The sequence below is a fragment of the Nothobranchius furzeri genome, unplaced genomic scaffold (genome assembly GCF_043380555.1).
Source record: "Nothobranchius furzeri strain GRZ-AD unplaced genomic scaffold, NfurGRZ-RIMD1 Scf172, whole genome shotgun sequence".
NCBI classification, from domain to species: domain Eukaryota; kingdom Metazoa; phylum Chordata; class Actinopteri; order Cyprinodontiformes; family Nothobranchiidae; genus Nothobranchius; species Nothobranchius furzeri.
Window position 1 is genome coordinate 35,001 of NW_027223188.1, and position 10,000 is coordinate 45,000.

Consider the following 10,000-nt stretch of genomic DNA (forward strand, 5'->3'; position numbering starts at 1 on the left):
GGGTCGTGGGTCCGAGTCTGGCCCGAGTAGAGCACTTTGGTCGGCTACCGGGGGGTGTGCCGTGCCCCCTGGAGGTCTAAAGGATGACCAGTAGTTGTGGTTCTCGCCCCGGGACTTGGGTCAGAGTATAGCCCAAGTGGAGCACTTGTGTCGGCCTAGGGAGGCTGTGCCGGGCCCCCTGGAGATCTAAAGGATGACCATGAGGTCAAAAGGATGACCAGTAGTTGTGGTTCTCGCCCCGGGACTTGGGTCAGAGTATAGCCCAAGTGGAGCACTTGTGTCGGCCTAGGGAGGCTGTGCCGGGCCCCCTGGAGGTCTAAAGGATGACCAGTAGTTGTGGTTCTCGCACCGGGACTTGGGTCAGAGTACAGCCCAAGTGGAGCACTTGTGTCGGTCTAGGGAGGCTGTGCCGGGCCCCCTGGAGGTCTAAAGGATGACCATGAGGTCAAAAGGATGACCAGTAGTTGTGGTTCTCGCCCCGGGACTTGGGTCAGAGTATAGCCCAAGTGGAGCACTTGTGTCGGACTAGGGAGGCTGTGCCGTGCCCCCTGGAGGTCTAAAGGATGACCAGTAGTTGTGGTTCTCGCCCCGGGACTTGGGTCAGAGTATAGCCCAAGTGGAGCACTTGTGTCGGCCTAGGGAGGCTGTGCCGGGCCCCCTGGAGGTCTAAAGGATGACCATGAGGTCAAAAGGATGACCAGTAGTTGTGGTTCTCGCCCCGGGACTTGGGTCAGAGTATAGCCCAAGTGGAGCACTTGTGTCGGACTAGGGAGGCTGTGCCGTGCCCCCTGGAGGTCTAAAGGATGACCAGTAGTTGTGGTTCTCGCCCCGGGACTTGGGTCAGAGTATAGCCCAAGTGGAGCACTTGTGTCGGACTAGGGAGGCTGTGCCGTGCCCCCTGGAGGTCTAAAGGATGACCAGTAGTTGTGGTTCTCGCCCCGGGACTTGGGTCATAGTATAGCCCAAGTGGAGCACTTGGGTCGGACTAGGGAGGCTGTGTCGTGCCCCCTGGAGGTCTAAAGGATGACCAGTAGTTGTGGTTCTCGCCCCGGGACTTGGGTCAGAGAATAGCCCAAGTGGGACACTTGTGTCGGACTAGGGAGGCTCTGCCGTGCCCCCTGGAGGTCTAAAGGATGACCAGTAGTTGTGGTTCTCGCCCCGGGACTTGGGTCAGAGTATAGCCCAAGTGGAGCACTTGTGTCGGACTAGGGAGGCTGTGCCGTGCCCCCTGGAGGTCTAAAGGATGACCATTAGTTGTGGTTCTCGCCCCGGGACTTGGGTCAGAGTACAGCCCAAGTGGAGCACTTGCGTCGGACTAGGGAGGCTGTGCCGGGCCCCCTGGAGGTCTAAAGGATGACCAGTAGTTGTGGTTCTCGCCCCGGGCCGTGGGTCTGAGTATGGCCCAAGTGGGACACTTGTGTCGGACTAGGGAGGCTCTGCCGTGCCCCCTTGAGGTCTAAAGGATGACCAGTAGTTGTGGTTCTCGCCCCGGGACTTGGGTCATAGTATAGCCCAAGTGGGACACTTGTGTCGGACTAGGGAGGCTCTGCCGTGCCCCCTTGAGGTCTAAAGGATGACCATGAGGTCAAAAGGATGACCAGTAGTTGTGGTTCTCGCCCCGGGACTTGGGTCAGAGTATGGCCCAAGTGGTGCACTTGTGTCGGTCTAGGGAGGCTGTGCCGGTCCCCCTGGAGGTCTAAAGGATGACCAGTAGTTGTGGTTCTCGCCCCGGGACTTGGGTCAGAGTATAGCCCAAGTGGAGCACTTGTGTCGGACTAGGGAGGCTGTGCCGGGCCCCCTGGAGGTCTAAAGGATGACCAGTAGTTGTGGTTCTCACCCCGGGTCGTGGGTCCGAGTCTGGCCCGAGTAGAGCACTTTGGTCGGCTACCGGGGGGTGTGCCGTGCCCCCTGGAGGTCTAAAGGATGACCAGTAGTTGTGGTTCTCGCCCCGGGACTTGGGTCAGAGTATAGCCCAAGTGGAGCACTTGTGTCGGCCTAGGGAGGCTGTGCCGGGCCCCCTGGAGATCTAAAGGATGACCATGAGGTCAAAAGGATGACCAGTAGTTGTGGTTCTCGCCCCGGGACTTGGGTCAGAGTATAGCCCAAGTGGAGCACTTGTGTCGGCCTAGGGAGGCTGTGCCGGGCCCCCTGGAGGTCTAAAGGATGACCAGTAGTTGTGGTTCTCGCACCGGGACTTGGGTCAGAGTACAGCCCAAGTGGAGCACTTGTGTCGGTCTAGGGAGGCTGTGCCGGGCCCCCTGGAGGTCTAAAGGATGACCAGTAGTTGTGGTTCTCGCCCCGGGCCGTGGGTCTGAGTATGGCCCAAGTGGGGCACTTGCGTCGGACTGGGGAGGCTCTGCCGCGCCCCCTGGAGGTCAAAAGGATGACCAGTAGTTGTGGTTCTCACCCCGGGTCGTGGGTCCGAGTCTGGCCCGAGTAGAGCACTTTGGTCGGCTACCGGGGGGTGTGCCGTGCCCCCTGGAGCCATGGGAGTGAGCTCCAGCAGACTGGTATTTTTCGGAGAACCAGGCCCACACTCCTCAGACTTTGTGCCCAGGGACAGGCCACCAAAATCGGCCGCGGCTCGTGCACTTTGCCCCTGCGTTTCTCCCAGAACCAGAGCCGGAAAAATCCCAAAATTGATGCCCAGAGATAGTCGACTCTGCCTGGAATAGATTGCCACCCAAACCCGCCAACTCACGCTGGTTTTCCGATGGCCTCACCTACTAACCCGAGCATGGTCATCGCTCGCACCTTCCAAAACCTCCAGGGGCGCAGGCACTTTTCATTTACTGGCCATAAGGCCGACCGCCTTAAGCGTTAAGCGATAAGCGAAAGGCTTAGTTTGGACTTAGTTTTTGGAGCGACGAGGTCGCCGTTTTGTCAATTCTGAACCGATTTTCACGCGGTTTTCGACTGCCTGCGCCTGGGGAGCCGCCCAGAAGCCCCAGGCAGTGTTCTGGGTGGACTTCCGGACCGGTCCGGACCCGGTACCGGCCGGGGGAACCGCACCACGCCTCTCGGGCGTTTCTACACCGATTTTCGCGGGGTTTTCGACTGCATAGACGGGGCCACCTGCTGCAGGGCCCGAGGGAGGGCCTTACTGAGCTGGGTCCGACGCAGGGCCCGGTTCCTGGAGCCCGCTGGGGGGGGGGGGGGGTTCTCTAAGGCTCACGGCGGGCTGCTGAGGGGCCGGATCGGATGCAGACAGGCGCTCCTCTGCCCAGGTCTTTGCTCCCCTGCCCCACTAGGAATGGAAGACACACTGCCAACAGCTTCTGGAGGGTGATGGGCCCTGCTGCAGACCAGGTCCGACCCAGGTTTCAGCTATCCCACCCCGCAGGGACTTAAAGACACACTGCCATCAGCTTCTGGAGGCTGCTGAGCTCTACTATAGAGCAGGTCCGACCCAGGTTTCAGCTCCTGCAGCCCACTAGGACTTAAACACACACTGCCATCAGCGTCTGGATGGTGATGGGCCCTGCTGCAGACCAGGTCCGACCCAGGTTTCAGCTATCCCACCCCGCAGGGACTTAAAGACACACTGCCATCAGCTTCTGGAGGCTGCTGAGCTCTACTATAGAGCAGGTCCGACCCAGGTTTCAGCTCCTGCAGCCCACTAGGACTTAAACACACACTGCCATCAGCGTCTGGATGGTGATGGGCCCTGCTGCAGACCAGGTCCGACCCAGGTATCAGCTCCTGCACCCCGCAGGGAATTGAAGACACACTGCCATCAGCTTCTGGAGGCTGCTGAGCTCTGCTATAGACCAGGTCCGACCCAGGTTTCAGCTCCTGCACCCCGCAGGGAACTAAACACACACTGCCATCTGCAACTGGAGGCTGCTGAGCCCTGCTGCAGACCAGGTCCGACCCAGGTTATGGCTCTCCCACCCCCCTGGGACTTAAACACACACAGCCATCAGCTTCTGGATGGTGATGGGCCCTGCTGCAGACCAGGTCCGACCCAGGTTTCAGCTCCTCAACCCCGCAGGGACTTAAACCCACACCGCCATCAGCTTCTGGAGGGTGATGGGCCCTGCTGCGGGCCAGGTCCGACCCAGGTTTCAGCTCTCCCACCCCGCAGGGACTTAAACACACACAGCCATCAGCTTCTGGGGGCTGCTGAGCCCTGCTGCAGACCAGGTCCGACCCAGGTTTCAGCTCTCCCACCCCGCAGGGTCTTTAACACACACACTGCCATCAGCTGCTGGAGGCTGCTGAGCTCCGCTATAGACCAGGTCCGACCCAGGTTTCTGCTCCTGCACCCCGCAGGGAATGAAAGACACACTGCCATCAGCTTCTGGAGGCTGCTGAGCCCTGCTGCAGACCAGGTCCGACCCAGGTATCGGCTCTCCAACCAGGCAGAGACTTAAACACACACACACACACACACACTGCCATCAGCTTCTGGGGGCTGCTGAGCTCTGCTGTAGACCGGGTCCGACCCAGGTTTCTGCTCCTCCACCCCGCAGGGACTTAAACACACACTGCCACCAGCTTCTGGAGGGTGATGGGCCCTGCTTTAGACCAGGTCTGACCCGGGATATAGCTCTCCCACCCCGCAGGGACTTAAACACTCACTGCCATCAGCTGCTGGAGGCTGCCGAGCTCTGCTGCAGACCAGGTCCCACCCAGGTTTCTGCTCCTGCACCCCGCAGGGACTTAAACACACACTGCCACCAGCTTCTGGAGGGTGATGGGCCCTGCTGTGGACCAGGTCCGACCCGGATATCAGCTCTCCCACCAGGCAGGGACTTAAACACACACTGCAATCAGCTGCTGGAGGCTGCTGAGCTCTACTATAGACCAGGTCCGACCCAGGTTTCAGCTCTCCCACCAGGCAGTGACTTAAAGACACACTGCCATCAGCTGCTGGAGGCTGCTGAGCTCTTCTATAGACCAGGTCCGACCCAGGTTTCAGCTCTCACACCAGGCAGGGACTTAAACACACACTGCCATCAGCTGCTGGAGGCTGCTGAGCTCTGCTATAGACCAGGTCCGACCCAGGTTTCAGCTCTCCCACCAGGCAGGGACTTAAAGACACACTGCCATCAGCTGCTGGAGGCTGCCGAGCCCTGCTGCAGACCATGTCCGACCCAGGTTTCAGCTCTCCCACCAGGCAGGGACTTAGAGGCACGCTGCCATCAGCTTCTGGAGGCTGCTGAGCTCTGCCATAGACCAGGTCCGACCGAGGTTTCAGCTCTCCCACCCCGCAGGGACTTAAACACACACTGCCATCAGCTGCTGGAGGCTGCTGAGCTCTGCTATAGACCAGGTCCGACCCGGGATATAGCTCTCCCACCCCGCAGGGACTTAAACACACACTGCCATCAGCTGCTGGAGGCTGCTGAGCTCTTCTATAGACCAGGTCCGACCCAGGTTTCAGCTCTCCCACCCCGCAGGGACTTGAACACACACTGCCATCAGCTTCTGGAGGCTGCTGAGCTCTGCTATAGACCAGGTCCGACCCAGGTTTCTGCTCCTCCACCCCGCAGGGAATTAAAGACACACTGCCATCAGCTTCTGGATGGTGATGGGCCCTGCTGCAGACCAAGTCCGACCCGGGTTACAGCTCTCCCACCAGGCAGGGAATTAAACACACACTGCCATCAGCTGCTGGAGGCTGCTGAGCTCCGCTATAGACCAGGTCCGACCCGGGTTCCTGCTCCTGCACCCCGCAGGGACCAAAACACACACACTGCCATCAGCTTCTGGAGGCTGCTGAGCTCTTCTATAGACCAGGTCCGACCCAGGTTTCAGCTCTCCCACCAGGCAGGGACTTAAACACACACTGCCATCACCTTCTGCTGGCTGCTGAGCTCTGCTGCAGACCAGGTCCGACCCAGGTTTCAGCTCCTGCACCCCGCAGGGAACTAAACACACACTGCCGTCACCTTCTGCTGGCTGCTGAGCCCTGCTGCAGACCAGGTCCGACCCAGGTTTCAGCTCCTGCACCCCGCAGTGGATTAAAGACACACTGCCATCAGGTTCTGGAGGCTGCTGAGCTCTGCTGCAGACCAGGTCCGACCCAGGTTATGGCTCTCCCACCCCGCAGGGACTTAAACACACACCGCCGTCAGCTTCTGGATGGTGATGGGCCCTGCTGCAGACCAGGTCCGACCCACGTTTCAGCTCTCCCACCCCGCAGGGGATGAAACACACACTGCCATCAGCTTCTGGAGGCTGCTGAGCTCTGCTAAAGACCAGGTCCGACCCAGCTTTCAGCTCTCCCACCAGGCAGGGAGTTAAAGACACACTGTCATCGGCTTCTGGAGGGTGCTGAGCCCTGCTGCACACCAAGTCTGACCCAGGTTTCAGCTCATCCACCCCGCAGGGACCTAAACACACACTGCCATCAGCTTCTGAGTGGTAATGGGCCCTGCTGCAGACCAGGTCCGACCCAGGTTTCAGCTCCTCCACCCCGCCATCACCAGCTGGAGGCTGGCTGCTGCTCCTGCACCCTGCCATCAGCTGCTGGAGGCTTCTGTTCCTCCACCCCGCCATCAGCAGCTGGAGGCTGGCTGCTGGAGGCTGGCTGCTGCTCCTCCACCCCGCCATCACCAGCTGGAGGCTGGTTGCAGCTCCTGCACCCCGCCATCAGCTGCTGGAGGCTGCCTGCAGCCCCTGCACCCCGCCATCAGCTGCTGGAGGCTGGCTGCAGCTCCTGCACACCGCCATCAGCTGCTGGAGGCTGCCTGCAGCTCCTGCACCCCGCCATCAGCTGCTGGAGGCTGGCTGCTGCTCCTGCACCCCGCCAGCAGCTGCTGGAGGCTGGCTGCTGCTCCTCCACCCAACCATCAGCTGCTGGACGCTGGCTGCTGCTCCTGCACCCCGCCATCAGCTGCTGGAGGCTGGCTGCTGCTCCTCCACCACCCAACCATCAGCTGCTGGACGCTGGCTGCAGCTCCTCCACCCCGCCATCAGCTGCTGGTGGCTGGCTGCAGCTCCTTCACCCCGCCATCAGCTGCTGGTGGCTGGCTGCAGCTCCTTCACCCCGCCATCACCAGCTGGAGGCTGGCTGCTGCTCCTGCACCCCGCCATCAGCTGCTGGAGGCTGCCTGCAGCTCCTGCGCCCCGCCATCAGCTGCTGGAGGCTGGCTGCTGCTCCTGCACCCTGCCATCAGCTGTTCGAGGCTGGCTGCAGCTCCTCCACCCCACCATCACCAGCTGGAGGCTGGTTGCAGCTCCTGCACCCCGTCATCAGCAGCTGGAGGCTGCCTGCTGCTCCTGCACCCCGCCATCAGCTGCTGGAGGCTGCCTGCAGCTCCTGCACCCCGCCATCATTTGCTGGAGGCTGGCTGCAGCTCCTGCAACCCGCCATCAGCTGCTGGAGGCTGGCTGCTGCTCCTCCACCCCACCATGACCTGCTGGAGGCTGGCTGCAGCTCCTTCACACCGCCATCAGCTGATGGATGCTGGCTGAACGCTGGAGGCTGGCTGCTGCTCCCACACACCGCCATCAGCTCCTGGAGGCTGGCTGGCTGCTGGAGGCTGTCTGCTGCTGCTCCTCCACCCCGCCATCACCAGCTGGAGGCTGGCTGCTGGAGGCTGGCTGCAGCTCCTGCACCCCACCATCAGCTGCTGGAGGCTGGCTTCTGCTCCTCCACCCCGCCATCAGCTGCTGGGGGCTGGCTGCTGGAGGCTGGCTGCAGCTCCTCCACCCCGCCATCACCAGCTGGAGGCTGGTTGCAGCTCCTGCACCCCGCCATCAGCTGCTGGAGGCTGCCTGCTGCTCCTGCACCCCGCCATCAGCTGCTGGAGGCTGCCTGCACCTCCTGCACCCCGCCATCAGCTGCTGGAGGCTGGCTTCTGCTCCTCCACCCCGCCATCAGCTGATGGAGGCTGCCTGCTTCTCCACCCCGCCATCACTAGCTGGAGGCTGGCTGCTGGAGGCTGGCTGCAGCTCCTCCACCCCGCCATCAGCTGCTGGAGGCTGCCTGCAGCTCCTGCACCCCGCCATCACCAGCTGGAGGCTGGCTTCTGCTCCTCCACCCCGCCATCAGCTGATGGAGGCTGCCTGCTTCTCCACCCCGCCATCACTAGCTGGAGGCTGGCTGCTGGAGGCTGGCTGCAGCTCCTCCACCCCGCCATCAGCTGCTGGAGGCTGGCTGCTGCTCCTGCACCCCGCCATCAGCTGCTGGAGGCTGGCTGCTGCTCCTCCACCCAACCATCAGCTGCTGGACGCTGGCTGCAGCTCCTCCACCCCACCATCAGCTGCTGGACGCTGGCTGCAGCTCCTCCACCCCGCCATCAGCTGCTGGAGGCTGCCTGCAGCTCCTGCACCCCGCCATCAGCTGCTGGAGGCTGCCTGCAGCTCCTGCACCCCGCCATCACCAGCTGGAGGCTGGCTTCTGCTCCTCCACCCCGCCATCAGCTGATGGAGGATGCCTGCTTCTCCACCCCGCCATCACTAGCTGGAGGCTGGCTGCTGGAGGCTGGCTGCTGCTCCTCCACCCAACCATCAGCTGCTGGACGCTGGCTGCAGCTCCTCCACCCCACCATCAGCTGCTGGACGCTGGCTGCAGCTCCTGCACCCCGCCATCAGCTGCTGGAGGCTGGCTTCTGCTCCTCCACCCCGCCATCAGCTGCTGGAGGCTGCCTGCTGCTCCTGCACCCCGCCATCAGCTGCTGGAGGCTGGCTGCTGCTCCTGCACCCCGCCATCAGCTGCTGGAGGCTGGCTGCTGGAGGCTGGCTGCAGCTCCTCCACCCCACCATCAGCTGCTGGACGCTGGCTGCAGCTCCTCCACCCCACCATCAGCTGCTGGACGCTGGCTGCAGCTCCTGCACCCCGCCATCAGCTGCTGGAGGCTGGCTTCTGCTCCTCCACCCCGCCATCAGCTGACGGAGGCTGCCTGCTTCTCCACCCCGCCATCACTAGCTGGAGGCTGGCTGCTGGAGGCTGGCTGCAGCTCCTCCACCCCACCATCAGCTGCTGGACGCTGGCTGCAGCTCCTGCACCCCGCCATCAGCTGCTGGAGGCTGGCTTCTGCTCCTCCACCCCGCCATCAGCTGACGGAGGCTGCCTGCTTCTCCACCCCGCCATCACTAGCTGGAGGCTGGCTGCTGGAGGCTGGCTGCAGCTCCTCCACCCCGCCATCAGCTGCTGGAGGCTGGCTGCTGCTCCTGCACCCCGCCATCAGCTGCTGGACGCTGGCTGCAGCTCCTCCACCCCGCCATCACCAGCTGGAGGCTGCCTGCTGCTCTTCCACCCCGCCATCAGCTGATGGACGCTGGCTGCAGCTCCTCCACCCCGCCATCAGCTGCTGGAGGCTGGCTGGCCGCTGGAGGCTGGCTGCTGCTCCCACACACCGCCATCAGCTGCTGGAGGCTGGCTGGCTGCTGGAGGCTGGCTGCTGCTGCTCCTCCTCCCCGCCATCACCAGCTGGAGGCTGGCTGCTGCTCCTACACCCCGCCATCAGCTGATGGAGGCTGCCTGCTCCTCCGCCCCGCCATCACCAGCTGGAGGCTGGCTGCTGGAGGCTGGCTGCAGCTCCTTCACCCCGCCATCACCAGCTGGAGGCTGGCTTCTGCTCCTGCACCCCGCCATCAGCTGCTGGAGGCTGGCTTCTGCTCCTCCACCCCGCCACCAGCTGCTGGAGGCTGGCTGCTGCTCCTGCACCCCGCCAGCAGCTGCTGGAGGCTGGCTGCTGCTCCTCCACCACCCAACCATCAGCTGCTGGACGCTGGCTGCAGCTCCTCCACCCCGCCATCAGCTGCTGGTGGCTGGCTGCTGCTCCTGCACCCCGCCATCAGCTGCTGGTGGCTGGCTGCAGCTCCTTCACCCCGCCATCACCAGCTGGAGGCTGGCTGCTGCTCCTGCACCCCGCCATCAGCTGCTGGAGGCTGGCTGCAGCTCCTCCACCCCACCATCAGCCGTTGGAGGCTGGCTGCTGCTCCTCCACCCTGACATCACCAGCTGGAGGCTTCTGTTCCTCCACCCCACCATCAGCAGCTGGAGGCTGGCTGCTTGAGGCTGGCTGCTGCTCCCCCACCCCGC